Source organism: Microtus ochrogaster, unplaced genomic scaffold, assembly GCF_000317375.1.
Source record: "Microtus ochrogaster isolate Prairie Vole_2 unplaced genomic scaffold, MicOch1.0 UNK28, whole genome shotgun sequence".
Taxonomy (NCBI): domain Eukaryota; kingdom Metazoa; phylum Chordata; class Mammalia; order Rodentia; family Cricetidae; genus Microtus; species Microtus ochrogaster.
Genome location: NW_004949126.1, coordinates 2,830,869 through 2,844,509, shown reverse-complemented (window position 1 = coordinate 2,844,509; position 13,641 = coordinate 2,830,869). Strand labels below are relative to the sequence as shown.

At 36.1% G+C, this 13,641-nt stretch overlaps 1 protein-coding gene across 1 annotated transcript in view; it reads left to right on the top strand.

The window, feature by feature from the left end:
* Window positions 1–13,641, top strand: part of Galntl6 (polypeptide N-acetylgalactosaminyltransferase like 6) — a 1,036,720-nt gene that overhangs the window by 70,893 nt on the left and 952,186 nt on the right. The window lies entirely within an intron of this gene.

Sequence of the window (13,641 nt, the reverse complement as noted above, 5' to 3'; positions counted from 1 at the left end):
GGGGATGCAGCCCCGCCACACCTATTACTACATGCTTTCATAATTTAGTAGCTGTTAAATTTGAGGAGCTCTGGAAAAACTACTCAGGTAAATAGCCACACAGTAAACATCATGATAAAAATACTGATTGTGTTTCACATAGTTAAAGGGTTCATTTTATAGCTAAGAAAGAAGGTATAGTTTCTCTGTGAAGAAGTATTCCTTGCTTTCAGAAACATATTTAAATCATCCAGTTAATTGGAAAATACAGGTACCTTTCTTGATGCACAATTTGTATTGCCCCAGTCTCTTACTGAAATTGAACTTCAAATTATCAAATTTATTTCTTTGGAACCTTGACATTATTTTTTTCAGGAAATCATATGTGTATGTTACCCACACAGATTCAGAGAAGTAGCAAAAATCCCAACAAGCTTTGGACTCTCATGGAGAGAATGACATACATCAAATTAATTGAGACAGCGACTATGAGAACATCATCCATTGGAAAAAAAAATCTATTTAGGCAAAGATAAGATTATAGATTCTGTCTATAAGCCTATCATCCTAAAGAGCTGATTTATTCTGATACTCCCTTCCATAATCATTTAGGTGTAGCTGCCACTGTTTTTGAATATCCTTGGTGATAAGAATAAAGTGAGTCAGAATATGGAGAAGGATGACAGATGTGCTTCTAGTATGGTTGCATTGTTGACATATCAACAGGGAAGGGAAAACTCACACGAGCTTTCTATGCATGATTTTGAATATGTCATCCCCATAAAAGTTTGTAGCACACCCAGCCTTTGTAGTGAGCAGGTGTGATGTGGACGTCAACTCATTTTCTGATCCTCACATACAGTACGTTTTGCAAAAAATTTTACCACAGTTGGCCAAGTCCAAGAATAAATGTAATAAGTGCCTTCCAATATTTTGACAGCTAGCATACAGTACCCAACTGTTAATAAGTGTGGGTCCCAGAGAAAAGTAAATCACTTAAAATTAATTTGAAAACAAATGTATAATTATTATCATTAAAATTATGACATCGCAAAAGTGTTCTAAATGGAAGATAGAAGCAAGCCTCTGTGCCACTGGTCTTCTTGATCTCTGATTCCATGCTCCTATCTGGGCATGAAAAGCATTATTATCCTTTTTGTTAATATCCAATTTGGTTTTTTTTTTTACTATCTTCACTGCAAACATTTTGTCAGATAAATTTAGAAATATGAAATAATGTAAATAATGTCAAATTTAGAGAGAGGTGAACTTTTATAATACTAAGTAATTCTAATCATGACTATAGCAATATTATTGAGTTTATCAGTAATAAAAATTACTAAAAGGGCCTTGATGTTATCCCCAATACTTTCCATTATGTTAATACTATTTCTAAGTGTCCTCACTTACTCCTTATCATGGTATAATGCATATTTTGATTCCAATCCTCAAGTCTCTCACATAAGTTGTTCCTTTTCTAAAGCTGCTCCCATGCATCGGTCTTTCATCCTTTATTATGAATGTTATAAGAAAACGCCTCCCTGGCGTAAAGCGACCCGCTTGTACCACTAGTTGAATTGTAGATGATAGTCAGATATTTGAGGCCTCTAACCTGTTTGTGTTTCCCACTTGGTAAGGTAAAACCAACGAGGAGTCCCATCCTCCAAATGTCCACCAGAGCCAAGAAAATTGAGTAACTCATGGAGGCAACTAGAAACACAAACTTGTAGTCAAAAAAAGTGGAAATTTCAAGGCCAGCAAATGGTGCTCTTGGTAACTAGGGGTTTTATCAATCACTTCTATGCTTAAGATTTGTTTATGTTTTTAATTTGTGCTTTTGTTGTTTGTGTAAGTGCGTCCAAACTCAGGTATCTTTGGAGCCCCAAATAAGTCATCCAATGTCCTGCCCAAATTATGTGGTAGGATCTCGTATCAGGGCCTCTGGGAGAGCAGTGAGAGATCGTAACTCTCAAGCAATCTGTCCTCACTGTCACAGTTAATTCTCACACTTGCCACTCAGCCTGGATAAATGTTAAGGGAAGGATGGATTGATTCATCCTGTTTTTACATTTTGCATGTATCTCTCTTAACTTCTGTATGCATGTCTCATGGAACAAATTAAACAAAGAAGAAAGTTTGAAAGAACCATTGTACATTGATCTTAGTTGTAATTATGATTTGTCATATAAGAACAGAATTCAAGTCTTTTAATCAAAAATTCAGAGACATACTAGATCATTTGTACTCATTTTGCATTGAGCAGAAGTTGGACTCATTTCAAGGATACTTAAGAGAATTCTTTGAGAAATACTCTAGTTATCAACAAATTAAAATTGCCAGGAATAATACAGAACACCCAGCTAAACAAGAACATAAAAAGCTTCATTTTCGACATCTTGAAATAATTAATTTTATAAAGAGTATAATTGAAAAAAGAGTATAATTGTATGAGACATCTTACATTTTAAATTCTTAGGTCTGGCAATTTTGTCTTCTGTGGGAGAATTTCTTAGATGTGGAGAAAATGGAAAGTTGAGCCAAGCCTACAGAAGTACTCGTTATGACACCTTTAGATGGTGCCTGCAGATGACACATTTGTGTGACAATTTTTCTTTAACAAAAATATAAAGGTTAATGTTAAAATAGAAAGAAGAAGGAAACCGATCATGCCTTATACATGAGCACCAAAACTTTTCTATTGGGAGGAGCAGAGATGGCTCAGCAGCTAAGAGCACTGACTACTCTTCCACAGGACTTCTAGCACTGATAACCATCCGTTAATTCCAGACACAGGGATTTTACTGCCCTTGACTGGCCTCCAAGGGCAGTGCACACACATGGTGCACAGATATACACGCAGGAAAACATATATACACATGATAATAACTTAAATATATATGTATATATATACATATATATTTAAAAATGTTTCCTTAATACAAAACATCTCAAGATACAGTGCTTCTATATCACCGTAGCAAAGATTCCTAGAACTGTTTGCCAGAAAAATTAAGGGCTTGGAAAAAGTACATATTAAGAAATATCAAAAGTGATATTAAGATACTTTCTTCTAGTAAAAATATTTAAGTGACAAGACCTATGCTGAATAAGATTTGTTCTATTTTATGTGTAATGTTTAGTTGCTTCATAATATTGTTTCTAAACCTTGTGACATATTTCTGTAAGAGTGAAAAGCTAATTACAGAAATGAATCATATTAGGCGAGCATACAATACAAAGAAAAGTACGGGTACTCGGAAGCATATGTAGAAAACACATATCTCCTGACCACTCTAATAGGGGTGATTTTTGCAGATAATTCAGAGGATAAGACAGAGGCCATATCCTTCATGATAACGACAATTTTAATATGCCATGTATCAAGATATCTAAATGGATTCAGATGATTCTCGCTCCTAGTAAATTTATAAAATCTTTGAATACATAGAACTGATTTTTTTTAAACTAAAAGTTGATCAAAGGTATGCTATCTGTGGAAAGATTAACTATATAGAGTTAATCATAGATCTTTATATGTCATAAGATTTGATGCTATAAAATTTGAAAACAGATATGTATACTTTCTTGACCAGGAAATTTAACTCAAAAATCTTACTGAAAATTCCATTAGGTTCATGCAGGTAATAATCAGTTAAATATGTTCCTTATAAATCAGATATCCCACTAGCTGTTTTATTCAGAAAATGTTATTCGTAAGGGATCAACTCAGTCTACATAAATGAGTGATTGCCATTAGCGTTTTTCTGCACAGTTGTTAACATCTGAGTACACACTATTATCCTTCTTGCTAATGGCAAATCTAGTCAGGAGTATAGGGCTGAATATAAGGCTCAGTTCTTCCCCAGAGGTGAGCTTCAACAGGAATTTGTTTAGAGAATGTCCTGGAAATTTTTGCTTCTGAGTATGTGCAGAAGACTCCCTGTTACTATATCAGTCAACTGCTGTATGTCTTTGTCATCCCCTTCCTTCTACTCTTCTCTCTGTCCTACCATATGCAATCTTCCTTGTTAGCATATCTTGTCTCAATTATAACTTCTTGTCGTCCTTTGTAATATAGATTGCCCCTAGACATTTTGCAGATGATGCTATGTAATCTCATTTTGAGTTGCTTGCTACCAATAACTTTGTTTGCTTTAATAGTACTAGAAAAGATAAAGAAACATTCCTCTTAGATCATTGGCCACACGCATATACCTTAAAGATGATCCTATTTTTTAATTTATTATTGTGTTTTTCACTATTTAAAATAATGTTCAAGTCATATGTATTTTGATCTTCCCATCACCCAAGACCATCCAGATTCACTTTTCCCCAACCCAACCTTAAGTAGTTTTCAGAAAAGAACCAAAACCTTAATATCACAACAAAACTCTACAAGAACAACAACCAAAAAAAATCTAACAAGAAAGAAAAAAAAATGAAATGTAAGCAAATAAAAGCACACACACACACACACACTCACAAACTGTTGAGTGAAATTTCATGTTCTTCAACTACTCCTCAGCTTTTGAACTATCCTGGAATGTTTGATACTCCCTGTGTCAGTTGTTAACCTTTAACCCACTGGCTAGGTTTTCATTCATTCACTTATTGAATAAAAATACAACTAAATGAAATATAATGAGATATAACAAAAACTATCACATCCAAGTTTGACCAGGCCAACCAACAAAAGGAAAAGAGCCCAAGAAAAGACACAATAGTCATAAGCCCACTTGCTTGATCACTCAGGAATACCATAAAAGTATTTTACTGAAAGCTACAATATATGCACAGATCATTTAGTGAAGATACATAGAGACCTTGTGCATGCTTCTTCAGTTTCTGTGAGTTTATATGAGCTTTTATCATGACGATTTAGAGAGATTCGTTTGCTTAGTGTTCTTGTCTTTGGTTGTTAGACTTTTTTTTCTGACTCCTGTTCTTCAGGGTTCCTCCATCTCTGAGGGAGGGATTTAATGAAGAAATCCTTTTTAGGGATAAGTGTTTTAAGTTTTCTGACTCTCTCAGTATTTCTTAATGTAAATCTCTATATTTTTTTTCTATTCACTACAGGAGGAAGCTTCTGTGCTGATAGCTGAACAAGGTATTGGTCTAGGATTATATGACTATCCTTAGGAATCTAATTATGACTACATTTTTTAGATCAGTAATATTTGGTTTTCCCTGTGTCTTTGGGCTACTTGGTCTCAGGTTCTTGGTCACCTAAAGTCTGACTTTATGAGCTCTATCTCGTGGATAAGGCTTTAAGTCAAATAAGACATTGTTTGATTACTTCCACAAACCCTTGTCCCACCATTGCTCTAGGATGTTTTGCAGGCAGTAAACATTTATAGATAATGGCATTGTGGCCGGCTTGGTGTTTATGTTTCTCTTTTGAGAGCATTCAGAGTTTCTTCCCAGACAAAAGACATTGAAAGCTCTGTATAGGCATTGACTTGACATCTCCATTTTTAATAAGTTGTGTATGTGCTGTCTACAGAGTTGGTGGGGGATTAGCTTTGATCAACAATTCAATTAGAATGTAAACCAATACAGATACTGCAATATTCATCTGGTGACAAGAGATGTCTGTTGTCAGGGTTTCTGTCCTGCCCAGTTCCCGCAATCTTTAAGTCCCAAAGAAATCACACAGAGGTCTACATTAGTTATAAACAGATTGACCCATTAGCTCAGGCTTCTTATCAACTCTTACAACTTATATTAGTGCATTATTCTAGTATATGTTAGCCACATGGCTCAGTACCTTTTTCAGCAGGGCAGTCACATCTTGCTTCTTCTGTGGATGGATTAGGACTGAAGAGGAATGGGCTTCCTCCTTCCCAGAATTCTCCTGTTCTCATTGACCCACCTCTACTTCCTATCTGGTTGTCCTGCCTAAATATCCTGCCTAGCTACTGGCCAATCAGAGGTTATTTAAAATATAATTGACACAATACAGATCACTGTCCCACACCACTTCCCCCACTATTTTTTAAACAAAGGAAAATATCCATAGTCCATTTTGGGAGGAAATGTGGGTGTAGTTTTTCAGGCTATTTCCTGCTGGTTGGGGGTACTGGTAATCTTATGGGGACCTAAAGAAAATTTAGAATTATGATCAAGTCCTGACTGGAGTATCCTGTGAGGTTTGATCATCTCAGGCAGCAGTCTTGAATCTGTTTTGGATATAGAACTCAGAAATCTAGGCCATCTGTTCCAACTGGAGATTTTTTAGGTGGTTTTCCTTGATCAAACCTTATTTTTCTTAACTCAGAATGAATTCACAACCTCTCATTTCCTGTGGAAACAAAAACAAATCCGCTTTTCCAAAATAACATACCTTTTGACTTCAATTTTATTTTATTTTTTTAAAATATTTATTTATTTCTTATGTGTACAATATTCTGTCTGTGTGTATGCCTTCAGGCCAGAAGAGGGCGCCAGACCCCATTACAGATGGTTGTGAGCCACCATGTGGTTGCTCGGAATTGAACTCAGGACCTTTGGAAAAGCAGGCAATGCTCTTAACCACTGAGCCATTTCTCCAGACCCTCGACTTCAATTTTAAAATCAAGACATTTACAAAATATGTATGTTCTATTAATCCAGCAGCATTTATATTCAAATATTTTAGCAGCTTTTACTCCTTCCTCAGCATTCAAACAATTCAAAGAGAATATAATAATACAGGATCCAGACTCTCTGTGTATTTTTATCTTTATTTATTTTATTTTGGCTTTATTTTAGCAACTATTTCTTTTATTTTTAATTTTAAGTTTTGGCTTTTTGAGATAGGTTTTCTGTGTATCTTTGGCTGTCCTGGAGCTCCCTCTGTAGATCAGGTTGCCCTTGAACTCACAGAGATCCACCTGAATCTGCCTCCCAAGTGCTGGGATTAAAGGTGTCTGCCACCAAACCTTGCATTCACAGAGGCCTGTCTATCTCTGCCTTCCAAGTGTTGGGATAAAAGGTGTATGCCACCACATACAACTACTATCTTTTTTTTCTTTTTACTTTTAAGGACTTTAATCTTTTTCTTTACTCTCCCAAACCTGTACATATGTTTAACACACTGTAAACCATTTAGACATTTTCTTCATCTTTGAATCTCTCTTTACTGTATATCTCTCCTTTTCTGACCATGTGAGTCTTTAATTTGCTAAGCAATATGGAGAGGATTAAAACCGTGGCTTTGATGGCTGGAATCAGCCCATTTTTTTAGCTTTCTGAAGATTTCAGCCTCATGGCAGAGGTACTGGCTATAACCATGTTTATTGTCACAACTCTATGGTGTTTCAAGGTCCGTGCCACCAACAGAAAGCATGTGGTCCGCTTTCCATCAACATCTTTAAGTGTTTCGTAGCAGGAACTCTTTAAAGAGCTGCAAGGTTTTGTAGCTAAAGCTGAGTAAGGAAGACTCTCTTAAATGAGACACATTTGCTTCTAGGAAACAGAGCCCACCTGAGAAAATGCTATCTATAAGCCGTTCTTAACTCTATTATTTTTTGTCTAGAGTTACTTCCCAAGCTCACAGGCTTTATGTATATGCAGTTGTCCATGTGGGTGTCATTTGTTGTCTGAGGTTTCTGTCCTGTCAGGGTTTCTGTCCTGCCAGTTCCCACAATCATTAAGTCCCAAGGAAATCACACAGGGGTCTACATTAGTTATAAACTGATTGGCCCATTAGTTCAGGCTTCCTATTAACTCATAACTTATATTAGTACATTATTCTAGTATATGCTAGCCACATGACTTAGTACCTTTTTCGCCAGGGCAGTCATATCTTGCTTCTTCTGTGGATGGATTAGGACTGAAGAGGAATGGGCTTCCTCCTTTCCAGAATTCTCCTGTTCTCATTGACCCACCTCTACTTCCTATCTGGTTGTCCTGCCTATACTTCCTGCCTGACTACTGGCCAATCAGCATATATTTAAACTATAATTGACAGAATACAGACCTCTGTCCCACACCAGATGTCCACATGGTACTCTGTCTCTCCCATTACTAGACAAATATAAAGGCAAACTAAATATGTTTGGCAGTTTCTGCTGTATTCCATACTGCACCCTAATTTGCTGTTTCTTCCTACATTCCTTACCATACTTCTCTCTCCTCTCCCCATTTGATTCTCTCATTCCAGTTCCTCCCCACTATCAATCTATCCTATTTCTCTTTCCTAATGAGATCTCAGTATTACTCTTAGTCCCTTATTCTATACCAACCCTCTGTGTTTCTGTGGATTATAATTTGGCTACTATTTACTTCACAGTTAATATCCACATATAAGCAAATGCATACAAAATCATCTTTCTAGTTATATTTTCTAGTTCTATCCATTTGCCTGAAAATGTCTTGATGACATTGTTTTTAACTGCTGAGTAGTTCTCCTTTGTGTGAATGTACCACGTTTTTTTTTAAAAATCTATTTTTCTGTTCTGGGGCATTGAGCTGTTTTCAATTTGTGGCTAATATGAATAGAGTAACAATTACTGAGCATCTTTGTAGTAGAAGGAACCATCCTTTTGGTATGTGTCCAGAAGTGGTATAGCTGGAATTTGAGGTCAGTTGTTTTCCATCTTCTTCAGGAGCCATCAAACTAGTTTCCATAGTGGTTTATGAGTTTTCACTCCCATGAGAAATGTATCAGTGTTTATCTTACTCAACATTCTTTTTTTTTTTTTTTTTTTTTTTGGTTTTTCGAGACACGGTTTCTCTGTGGCTTTGGAGCCTGTCCTGGAACTAGCTCTGTAGACCAGGCTGGTCTCAAACTCATAGAGATCTGCCTGCCTCTGCCTCCCGAGTGCATTCTTCTAAAACTGGTCCTCAATGTGAAAATCTACTATATAAATGGGGCTGTTAAAACTTTTCCTTTAAAATCACATTCAATAGGTCGTAGGATCTGTGGAAAGCCAGGAGGTCATCCAAGACCTAAGATTTGCAGGCAAATATGTGTTTTAAGAATTTATATGTACCTGTAGATGTGAGGATCTTCAGCTGAGGAATTTTATACTGAAGTGTGTTCTGGAATGCTGGCTTTTTTGCAAATGCTCTATAATTGGAGCCTCAAATGAATTATATAACTTGGACATTTCTGTTGTCTTTATTTTCAAGAAAAGATAACATATGCATAGTGTCAATTAAACTTACATTTCAATATACAATACCTTTTCCAATAATGTATGTAATGACATTCCTTAATATCAAGGAACATAGATTTCGTTTTCAAAACAGGACCTCAATGCAAAGTAGTATTTGTTATTCTTCTAGAAGGCGAAACATTCACAGTATTGTACACTGACCACATAAGTCAGACCTTGCCAGTATCTGAATAACTGAATTCTCATTATTGGGAAAGTGAGAAAGCACACACTATGGAAGACTTGTCAGCCCTTTAATGTGAAATAGCATGGAGAGAAAAACCCTTTTTCCACATGTCCACATACTTCCACTCTGACAGTGAAAAACACTGCCAGGATTAAAGAGCACATGTCTGTCAACTGGCTCCCAATAATTGCAGGTCATTTTTTTCAGGGTCATAGTTCTGTGTTTCATATTCCCAAAATATTCAATCATCTTCCTTTCTCTGTTACCCTCCCCTTTTCCTCTATACCAAGTTTTGGGTTAAAACTAAAGCCAAACACATCATCATCATTATCTCCCCCTAAACTGCTATTTAAGACATCTGAGATGTACTCTTTCCTCATGTTGATGATGCTTGCTATTCTCCCTTGGGTGAAATAATCTGATGTAGTATTAAGACTGTCACTAAGAATTGTTCATGTATAATTTATAGTCACAATTAAAAAGCATTTTTAACCAAGTGTCACAACACAGTGACAACTAAATTAGACTGTGATTTACATTACCATGCGCTGCCACTTGATTTAGTGTCACTCCACAGAAATTGATAAACAGCCAACGTAGAGCAAGATGGAGATCTTCATTAACATGTATTCAATCCCAGGTGTGAGTGAGGTGAAAGATAGTGGGGTTCTGTCACTTACAGCATGATTAGAAACTAATTTTTGTTATTCATATATCCAGGGAACGGACACATCTCTAATAATTACCCTGAACTACTCAAGAAGGGCTGAGAAAATTGTGCACACTTCCCTTTTCTTTATTCTAAATTAAAATAAGAGTCCAAATATATAGCTCTGAAGAACTTACCAGCATTCCAAGAGTAAGAATTTGTAGATGAGAAACGGGCACCCTACCACTGAGCTTCATCTCAGTACACACCAGTATAAGTTTTATACCAGCTTGAGAATCTAAGCATTATGCACAGGGATTTAAATGGCTTGGAAATCAGTGTAAACATATTATGAGTAATGTGTTTATTTGCAAAACTTAGTAGCTGTGTATAAAGAAGGCAAGGTATTAAGGGTTTTTTTTTATTTTTGTAGTAAAGCAGTACAAATCTATTAAATAATATCATGTGCTTCAAAATTATGTTGATATTAGCAAAAGAATACTTAAATCGTGGCTATCCCATAAGATTATGTATCGTAGTTGAAGAAGTCTTGGTGGCTGCTGTTGCAGCTGTGCATACTACTGTAATGATACCTGCCCCATCATACTTCTCCTGTCTCTGATCATAATTATATATACAAAATTCCTGTCAAGTCAGTCATAGAAAATACAATAATACAATTGCATATTGCACCAAGTCCTTGTTAATAACTATGTTACTACTTGATTTACCTACTTGATTAAGTTTTCAATCATTTTTAAAGAATTTAGAAGAAAACTATTATAAAGCCAGCACACACGCATGTCATTCTTTCTTTATTCCGTTCTCTCTGTCTTCTTGTACTGTTTGGTTATTTGAGACAAGTGTTTGCTAGGATGCCCAGGCTGACCTCATACGTCCTCATATCTCATTATCCCAAGAGCTTGGATCAAATGTGTGAACTACCACACCTGGATATCGCCTCTGTTTCTTGTAACACTTTCTCTTCTGCTTAATTCACTTTCACACTGTCAAGTTCTTCATAGCCCATGGACTAATACTGAGCCTATGTGTACAGTTTACTATCTACCATTACACACACGTCTATCCTGGTCTTCATGATTGCTTGTAACTCAGACTCTGATCCACTTAGAGAATCTTCCAGTTCAGAAATTGCCATCTGGTAAGTTATCTACACAGATATGCTATTTTTTCCGGAGAAGAATTTGATTAAAATATCACAGTATTCTTGTCAACAGACCATTTCAAAATGAGTGCAGAAGAACACCACATTATTTTCACCTTCAGTTGGCATCATTTTCCAAATTGATGAGAAAATATTATCTATAATAGAGTTGAAAGATTAAATAAAAAATAAATGGAGACCTTTACAACGAAAGGTGAGGCTTATGTTAAAAGAATAGACTAACACATTCAATAAACCATTTTTAATTCACACTAGTTAATTTTTTTCCATTTTCTCAACCTATGTTTTCATGCACAGACTAGAAATAGCAATAGAGGTGTTGCTTTGTATTTATTTTTTCTACTAAATGTGGTATTTTTTCCTACTAAGGGTGGTATTTCATCAGTGTCGGTTTAACTTCTACCCATTTGAAATTTAAGCTTTTTGATTTATTGAAAAATTGATTCTTTTGAAGAAAAATTTACAATGGACAGTGTAAAGAAATGGCTCTAGAGTGACGATTTCACACCAATTCAGTTTATTACTGGTCATCTTGCTGGAGCCTTCTCCTGCCCTTCCCTGGCCTGGCTGAGGGTTGCTCCTTTTTTACATTAGGAAAATTCTGTTGTCCACAGGAATTCTGTCCTCAAAAATCTCAAGTCCATCTTCAGAGTAGCTAACACTGCTCTAACTGGAGTACTATAGCAATAGCGGTAAAACAGGAAATTGTTCATAGTAATCAGAACTTTATCAACCACCAAGGTAAAATCATCCAACAATCTTCTGTATAATGTGCCTAGTATGAGAGAGATCCTTCCACTTTGAGACTGAGATGCCTGCTCTTATGACACCCAAGCCCTCTCATGTTAAAGAATCTCTTTAAGTTGGTATTTCTCATGATTATGGAAGTGCAACTTCAATAAGCTGGCCTAAGACTACTCTTCTCCTGGATATTGCTGGGATATGCTGGTGTACCATTTCTTGTCTTCTTTACTGTAATTTTCATTTTGTTTTTATACCTTTAGATAATATTTAGATACACAACATCATAATATTAAAGATGTCTTTATGAGTCACTGTTTTAGCACACAATATAGTAAGAATATGCATAATCTAAAAAAGTAGTAGGTTATAGACCAGGGCATAGGTTCTTCTATAGAGGTATTAGTATATGCACTCTGGGAGAGTCCATAGCAAAAATATCACCTAATATGCATTTGCCAGAGTGAATTCCCAATATTAATTGCACACAGAGAGACTAGAGGATACCCCTTGTATTGTGCTATCAGTCTTCCTGCTATCTTTTCTTTAAAAAAAATTCTCTCACAGAAGCTGGAGTTAAGGTCAGAGACCACAGAACCTAGTGAGATGCCTGTCTCTCCCACTACAGTGTTGGGCTTACAGGTATTCAGATAGCCACACTGGTCTTAAATAAGAACACTGGGAATTTGAACTCAGGTGCTTATAGTTATACAGTGAGAGCCATCTTCCCAGCCTCTAATTTCAGATATTTTTACCACTGGAAATATAGTTTTCAGTAAATTAGTAAATGTTTATGGACAGCACATTTTCCTAGTGTTCAGTAGTTCAGGAATCGGCATAGTTTTCAAATGCTTTGAAACAATTGCGATGTCATTCATAAGTGACTTTTGGATGTAATGCAAAGGAAAATCAGCCTACTCTCCATAACCCCATAAGAACCTCAACAACAAGGAAGACCCTAAGAGACACATACAAGGATCTACATCAAGAGAAAAAGTCAAGATCGCCTGAGAAAATTGGCATTGTCAGGGTCACAGAGGGTAGAAATGGAGAGAAGAAGGAGGGTGAGGAGTGGAGAAAAAAATGTATAGCACAATAAAAATAATTTAAAAAAAGAAAAAAAATGTTGAGCTCATATCCAGCACTACTACTTTAAAATTAACGAAGTTAGTAACTATGTTTGCCTGGAAGCATTTCAAAAATCTTTATTCCCATTCAAAGTATCTTAAACTTTTGGTTACATTCTGACTTTATATATTTACAAAGATTTTTTGCAGTATCTGTAAGCCACAAACCAAAGGGAAAAGCAATAAAATTAGAGAAAACAAAACTCTTGCTACTTCCCTAGCAGGTAAACAAATCCTTATGTCTCATGGTTTAGTATTGCTATTAGGGGTGTTGGCAACTTTGTACTTAATTAATTTTCCCCAACCCAATTACAGTTTTCCCTCCTACCATCCTCTCCTTCCAGTCTCCCTGCCACCTCTCCTCTATTTCCCTGCCCTCACATCCACTCCTTCTTTCTACTCAACAAGAAGAAGACCTCATATATACGTCAGTCAGCCATGATGTAATAGGTTGCAATAAGACTAGACACCTTCCCTCCTATTAAGGCTGGAAGGGACAACCCAGCAGGAGCAAAGTCTCCCAACAACAGGCAACAGAATCAAAGACAGCCCTTGAAACTCTTCTTTTTAATTGCAGATTTCACCTTGAGAATATATAAAGAGAATATATAGGAGCTTCCTTATCCATGGAA